Raw genomic sequence first — 7,945 nt, 5'->3', positions numbered from 1 at the left:
TGGAAAAAAAGTCCTGTGCGAAAAACCTTTATCAAAGCGGTAAAATGAATGTCACCTAAACGTGTAACTATTAAAAAAATAAAAGAAAGGCGTACATTTTAATAATGTAATTCAAAAATATACATTCCATTTAGTGTAAATGTTTTTAGAGTTTTGCTGGTCGGCATTACGCTGAATGTGTGGTCACATATGTCCAGTAAGTTCAATTATGCAGGATTAATTTCTTGCTGTCCATCAAACTTTTGAGAAAAGTGACGGGTTTAGCAGGATAAATTCCCATTGCCTTCTATAAAGCACTCACAGAGTCCCTGATGTGGTTCATTGCCTATTCAATGTCTAGTCATTCAAACACTTATTACTAAGTTACATAGACAGACAAGGAGAGACACAAACAGGAAATCAATGCCAAATATGTTCAAAATCTAACTCCTTATTTTCTTACCTAACTTTGGGTCAGTTGTAGACTTACACATACACAGAAAGTGGGCTAACTGGGTAATATGGGTATATGCTCCATAGGCTTGTAATATTACTAGGTTAAAGTAAAGAAAACAAACAATTGGCTAAAATAGAAAGAAAGAAAGAAAGAAAAAAAGAAAGAAAGAAAGGAAGAAAGAAAGAAAGAAAGAAAGAAAGAAAGAATGGGGTACAGGAATTAAAAAAGGAGGGAGGCACTGAGTAAAGGAGGGAGCAATCCGAAGGGAGGAGTCAAGCGAGGGAAGGAGCAGCTGGAGTCCCACACTTCGCCCTCTCTCTTCTCCTCGAAATAGCGCACTAAATGTAATAACAACTCTCCATGCGCTTCTCTGACGCTTATGTTGTCTTTACGCACATCTGCAGTCTGCTATCGGCAGATATTATCGGCAGGCTGATGGTTTTAGTCCGGCGGTGTTTGGACATAGCAAACTGTGAGAAAGAGGAGAAAGACAGGCAAGAGGAAAAACTCTGGCAGCGCCGCTTCGGAGTTGGAGTTGCAGCGTAAAAAAAGTCCCACTCAACTCCAGAGTCACATCTGCAACTTAGGAAGAGAAGAAGACGAAGAAGGAAGACAACTCTTTTTTATGTGAAGATAAAAAAAGTCAAGAATTAGAGGGGGAATCACCCAGAAAGAAGTAAGTAATCTATAAAAAAATATCACACACAGGGGGACATTGTTGCGCTTATTTGTCTACTTTTAAAGTTTGGACAGGCAGTCCGACTTTGTGAAGCGGGAGAGGTTTCATATTTCAAAACGATGGAATTCCATACAAGTTAAGATATAGACATGAAGTGGATTAACAGAGGAAACACTGGCACGAAAAAAAACTCCGATGAAACAGCCCAAAAAAATGCAGCCCCGTCTTGTGTTTCACGCGGCCTGGGTGTGTGATTTATGTATAAGTGTTGGTTGTTAAAAAGCCCGGATGGCACACTTAACAAGTAGCCGATCCAACAGACAGATGTGCATTTTTAAACTAGTTTAAAGTTGCATAAAGTTTGGTAGTAATGGGGAACGTGTTTGGGGATCTTTGGTGTGTTAGACAGAAGAAACACGTGTAATTCTGTTGGGAGTTTTTAACTGAAACTTTATGAACTTCTGCAGACAGGGAACTTTATTGGACTTTTGCCTAAAGAAACGCGCGTTGGGGGGGGGGGGGGCTGCATATTTATGTGCATGTGTGATCTTATTTCAGTGTTTGTTATCGATTCGGTTTATCCTGTTAGATTCTGCGAGACAGAACAGTTACATGCACATGCTCGGACACTATTTTTTTTTTTTTTTAAATCCAACAAAGCCTGTGACTGACCCTCGCCTTGACCTTTAATATTTAGACATATTTCCTTTTATAACCATTGTACAACTCAAACATTTCTACATCACGGTTTCATAGTATTTTCAAAACTTAAAAGCCATGTTAAGGTCTTTTTATTCACACTGAAAATTGTCACTGCAAAAAAAAAAAAAAAACCCCAACTCATTTATTTCCACATTTCTGCATTGAGCTGATTTTTTTTAAACATGTGCACATTGCAGTGTAGGCTATCACTGAAGTGAAATTGTTCTTTGTCACTTTATTTAACAAGTGTCAGCATCTGAAAACCTGAAGGGGACAAAACATTTAAAAAGAAGGAACTCAAATTTTAAATCTGTTTGTATTGAATTGAATTTAAATTGGAGGTAACAAAAAAATTAAAAATCACTATGTGCTTCACAATTGTGTAAAGACACATTATAGTGTGTTTGAAGGCATGTGGTCAGAGAAATGTAAGCCCATTACAGTGGGGTCTGTGGCCCTGCAGGGGTCCATGTAGGGAGTTTTATGGGGTCCCAAGAAAAATTAGAATTGTTGTAAAGTCACTATAATTTAGTTTATTAGAATTCACAATTGAAAAGGGATAAAAAGGACTAATACAAAGACAGGTTTGTCCTTTTTATAGACAGACCTTCATTTAAAAACAAAACCAATACTAAAAAACAACCTCTCTATCAGAAGTGTGTGTTCGTTTCGGGGGTCCAAGACATGAAAACGTTTGAGAGCCCCCGAGTCTCCACATGTGCGGATATTTGTTTGAAACTTTCCCTCCTGTCCACGCCAGCTGTTCCACATTTTATCTGCTTGTCTGCTCTCGGGTTTCACACAGAAGACGAGGGTCCGAGGTGCTCAGCCATGCGGTGCAGCTCAAATCCTCCTTTTTTTTTTGACACTTGGCAAATTATTAACGGAGGTCTGGCTGCCTTGAGACGGAGCAGTGAGCGAACGCACCAAATAAGATGTTTAACAGTTTAAGTTCACACTGATAAAAATCTCCTTTTAGTTATTTTTTATGAGACTGTTCCATCATTCATCTAGGATGTGGATTTGGCTTGGAGCAGAGGTTTTGCAGGTCTTGGTTACATTTGTCTAATAAAATAAAAAAGGGACTGTCACATTTACCTGTCATTTAATATGTCTCACTATTTTATTTATAATAACAAAATAACATTTCACAGGGCCTACACGTAGGAAATAATTCACTTTCATGTCAATGATTTAGCTCAATTAACGTGGAAAAGAATGATCAGACGATCAGGCCTCACTCAGATTTAAGGCTTAATATTTTATATCTTGAAATGAGATGAAAATAATCTGTAATTGTAATTTTCTTTATTGAGATTAAACAAACAAGGCTGTACATTTCTCCCCTGTTTAGCTTTTGTAGCTTGTGACTTGTTAATCATTTTGTAATAAAACTGGTAATTAAAAATACTGGTATGATGCCTCTATATAATTATTATTTGAATTAGGATGGCATCTGATTTTATTTATATAAAACATAAGATACAATACATTCTCCATGAGCCTTAAATTAAATGAGATTAAATAAAATGTCAGTGACGGATGACAGAGAAATCAATGACTTTTAATGTTCATAGTTGGGTTAAAGTTTAACAACTTTAACCCAACTATGTTTAATTTTGGTTCTTATACATGTGCATTTTTTTTAAAGTATAATAAAACACAGCGTTATTTCATGAAAAAAAGAGCAAGTCAATATTAAAGATGTATGAATATTATATGAAAACACACAGCATTTTATTTTTTGTGCTATTTGTACATTTGATCTAAAGTAAACTACCAAAGGGGATACTGATGTCAAACAGGTGCACCTTTACCAAAAAGGACTTTGTCTCATTATGATGCAGCAGCAGTGATGAATGCAGCAGTGTTTAAGATGCTAATCTGCTGGAATGAGATGCACAACTCAGAGCCACTCGCTTACTGTAGCCAGCAGAGATGTATCATAGCCGCTCGCTGCTCCTTCAGTTGCACGCGGATATCCTTTCCCCCTGCAGGAGTCCGTCAGATAGCAGCAGCGTACTGTTTTATCTTAACTTTAAGCACTCCTTTAAGTAAAATTATGCATAGCGACGCTCGCCTAGTGCACCCGTGACCTGGCGACCTGGCAGAATAAGGGTTGTCATGTTAATGCAGTGAGATGACATGCTATTAGCTTTTTGAGCTATGGCCCTCTTCTCTTTTTAAGGGCCTTGCATTTTCAGCTAACTGCAGGTTCTGTCCTCAGGCCTTTTACACCCTGCAGGAAGAATACCTGCTATCAGGTTTGTATGCAAGAGGCCCTAATCAGCTGTGTTGTTGTGCAAATGCTGCAACCCAAAGCCCTCAAAGAGGTGGCAAATGTTTTGTTAAAACGTGGGTAATGTGAGGAAGTTGATTTGCCTTAAGATAATGTGTAGTTTATTTTTAGTGTTAGCTCACTTCCATTGCAAGTTTTTTGGCAGGTGTTTTTATCCTGTTTCTTGGGAAGTTACAGGAACCACACACACGTGTAAATAAGGACAATCATTTTTGGACAAAAAATATTAGTTTTAGATACACTGAAACCCCCTGACCAATGGAAATTTGGAGTAATTCCCTATATAATTTGATTAGCTGTTGCTTCCCTTCAATTTTACTTGCGTAGTGAGTAGATGGCCCCCAAAAGAAATCTCCCACTTTGATGATTTGGTACTTTGATATGTTGACATCAAATGAATCAGACACAGTGGGGAAAGAAAGAGGACAAGTCAGACAGAGGTAGTGATTGAGGGGAAAAAAGGCTGTGCATGAGAGCGGGTGGAAATGTGTGTGTGTGTGTGTGTGTGTGTGTGTGTGTTCACTGGTGTGGTTTGTGAGGAGTGCTATGAAAAGTTGGGCTGAGATGGCAAACCTGAAAAGCGTCAAAATGTCTGGATGCATTTGCGTGCGAGCAGAGACAAGAAGGGGTCTTCGGGTGTGTAAGGGCTTCTCCTTGGCCTCCTAATCCCCAGGCCCAGCCATCCCTTCAGGGCATGCCTCAGATCTGGCTCTCTGGCTCTCCGCACGGACGATCCAGCTCCGCCAGCAGATTTAATATGCTATGTGTTCCTGCTCCCCCGGCTCCCCTCCACCTCAACCATCATTGTCCCAGAGCGGGACCCCGGCTCCCTGCTTCAAGGAGCCTGCTAAAGGCACCTTTCAAGCCGGGTGATGTCTTTGGATAAGGCTGTGTATGATGTGGGGAAAGTGGCGATGAAGAGGGTGTGAGGCTGGAGATATCGGACTGTAATTTTAGATATGTATATTACACACATTCAGGAATCTTAATACACTTGAGGCTTTTGCAAACAGCGTACTGACACAACATTCATACACCTCACAGCGCTCCAACTGCATGCATGTACATGCATTCTGCTACTCGTTCACACTTCTCTTTCTCTTCTTTGCTTTTTTCTCCTTTCCTGAACACACAGACATACGTGTTTAGTTTTTCTTTTGTCTCTTTTTCTTTTCACTCCCTTGTGGAAGCAACTTTTTTTTAATTTGTCTGAAAAAAATAAGAAATGGGAGGAGAAAAAGTGCTCAAGTTGCCTTAGCAGGGGCTAAGAGAGGGCTGTTTTGTTTTCCATTACTCTGGCCTGTTGGAAACTTCAACTGGACCTGACAATTAGTCTGGTCAACTGCTCACCCAGAGTGAGGCACCAAAGACGGCAAAAAAGAAAGAAAAACAGAGTGAAAACAGTTAAGTAAATTTGAACCAAGTGATTGGAATTTAGGATCGACTAAGCTGTGTTTGACAGTTTAACATAAACCCCGTTTTTGGTCATGGTAAATTTTATTGCAGATATGCCGGTTTGTGTGCGAGAATGCAGAGTGTGCCAGTTAGCCGCTGCGTTTTCTTTTCTCACATACTTGAGGAGAAACAGGACAGGTCACGCCTGCATGTGGGCGCCGCTCATCTCCTCCTCTGTTTGCTGTAGCCACTGTAAAAATGTCTTTAAGTCTGCGGTGTGAAGTATAGCAGCAAGAGGTGAAGTGCTATGGTTTGGGGGGCCATTTGCTTGCGGGCTGCGTGTAAAGTTGAGCGCCTAAAGACACAGTTTCCCGAGGCCGGGCTGTTATTGCAGATGTGGCATTGTGTCAGCTTTGATGGGAGCTGGTTGTGGCATCCGTGAGGGGGTCTGTGCTTTCTCAGCCGGGGTGGTGATTGGGGAACAGATGAACTGGCCGCTTGCTGTGAACAATGATCTGTCACTTACCCCTGCCTCTTGATGTGTGAAGCCATGAGTCAGGCTCTGCCTACTCCAAGACACCAGTACGTACACACTTTATTTCTCTTCAAATTATTTGAACTGAGCAAGAAAAATCTATATTGTTTACTGTGCATTTTCTGAACAAAACTCCTGTCCTTACACCAGTATTTAAGTTATGCATTGTCATGCAATAATGCACACAATGCAAACCCCATGTGTTTGCAATCCCATGCTGCCTGTAGTTGTCTTTCAGTAAGAGTTATCCCTGAGTATTGCTGCATCCTGGAGTGGAGGTCAAGGAGGGGTCTATTGTTTGAATGTCAAATGTAAATCCCAAGGTTAATACCTGAAAGAAGCACATGGCCAGACATTCTCTCCCCTCTCCAAACATGTTTAGATGAGTACCTCTTCCCCCACTCTGCTCCTTCATTTCCGTCTGCTGCGGACTTGGGGCAAGTTGGAAAAGGAGGGGGCAGGCATCCCGTATAAACCCTTCTAGCAATGAATGCTAACAGACCCTGGCTCTAATAATGCCTCATCTTAGAAAAACAAAAGGGGAACTCTACTATCTGAGCAAATTTCTGGCCCAACCTGAAAGAGCCCTCCTTTGACAGCGCAGCATTTGAAGACTAATCGTTTTTTCTCATGCAAAGCACGCTGTTTTAAGAGTTTGGGCCATGGAAAGTGGGGGCTGTGTTTCAACAATACTCTGCAGGGAGTGAGGAACAGGGTTTGGGGAGGGGAGGTAGGGTTGAAGGTGGGGGGATTCCTCTCTCCTTTGCTCCTCAGACAAAGCCCAGTTCCTTTCAGGGTTGCATGGGGGTAGGGTGTGTGGGGAAGAGGAAGGAGCATCCAAGAGTTTGAGTTCCTTGAAAGAGAGGGACTCTAGCTGTTTTTAATGACAGTTTGTCATTGTGGCTCCTCCACCTTGCAGCGAAAATGTAGGGCCGGCCTCGCAGTGACAGGCCTGGAAAAAAAAGTGGGCCTGAGAAAATGTATAGAGAAACAGAAATATTAACGTGTACATGGGGCCCTAAAACGGCTTTGGCTATTCCTGCCAGACTGGTGTTTTTATTAAGAGGGACATGCTTTGGAAATATATCTTATTCATGAAGAAAGCCAGGTTAGACTTCTCAAAGAATTCATTATATTCCCCTAGATGCGGCTTTGCGGGTTGCAGCCGTCCCTTGGAGGACGTGGAGCGTGGAGCGCGACATTGTAAAGCCTCCCTTAGTGGGCACGGGAGTGCGAAGGGTTCCATTTGTCAAAGGTGTTGGAGTCTTTTTCCCTCCTCAACACTTTCCCCGCTCAGTCTTAAACTCATTGTCTGAGCAAAGGCAGGACATTAGTCACCGCAACACCACGGGAGCCTGCAGGGCTAAGGACCAGTGCTCTGAAGCCCGGGCTGGGACAGAGGAGATGAGAGAGGGGAGAGGAAAGAATGGAGGGAGGGAGGGAGGGAGGGAGGGAAGGAGCAATGGATAAGGTGAGAGGAGGGCAGAAAAGGAGGTGAAAATGTAGGGTATACGGAGAGTGAGGAAGAGAGAAGTGAAGAGCGCAGAGTATGTGTGTGGGAGAGGGAGAAAGACCATGGGGGGGTTAGAGGGAGTGGAGTCTGTAGCTCTACCTCAGGGCTCAGTATGTAAGCCCCTGTCTACCCCCCAAAGCTGCTTTCACAAAGAGATTTACAAGACAGGTCTCCGGTGTGCTTTGCTGCCCTGCATTATGAGTGAGTGAGTATGTGAGTGTTTCAATGTGTGTGTGTGTGTGTGTGTGTGTGTGTGTGTGTGGTTGAGAGTGTGTGTGTGTGTGTGTGTGTTGCTGAAATTGACCTCTTTTTTCAAGACTGTTTTCTTTTTGCATCATCTACGCAAGAAAGATATTCACACAAATTTACCAATCCGGCAGGTCAGA

At 42.1% G+C, this 7,945-nt stretch overlaps 1 protein-coding gene across 1 annotated transcript in view; it reads left to right on the top strand.

The window, feature by feature from the left end:
• The first annotated feature begins 718 nt into the window (after positions 1–718).
• Positions 719–7,945, top strand: part of gli3 (GLI family zinc finger 3) — a 90,337-nt gene continuing 83,110 nt past the window's right edge. The window contains exon 1 of the mRNA XM_032503403.1: positions 719–1,112. The gene's annotated coding sequence lies outside the window, so the exon portion shown is untranslated. The remainder of the gene's footprint in view (positions 1,113–7,945) is intronic.

This window comes from Etheostoma spectabile, chromosome 22 (genome assembly GCF_008692095.1).
Source record: "Etheostoma spectabile isolate EspeVRDwgs_2016 chromosome 22, UIUC_Espe_1.0, whole genome shotgun sequence".
NCBI classification, from domain to species: Eukaryota; Metazoa; Chordata; class Actinopteri; order Perciformes; family Percidae; genus Etheostoma; species Etheostoma spectabile.
This window is presented reverse-complemented; position numbering and strand designations above follow the sequence as displayed.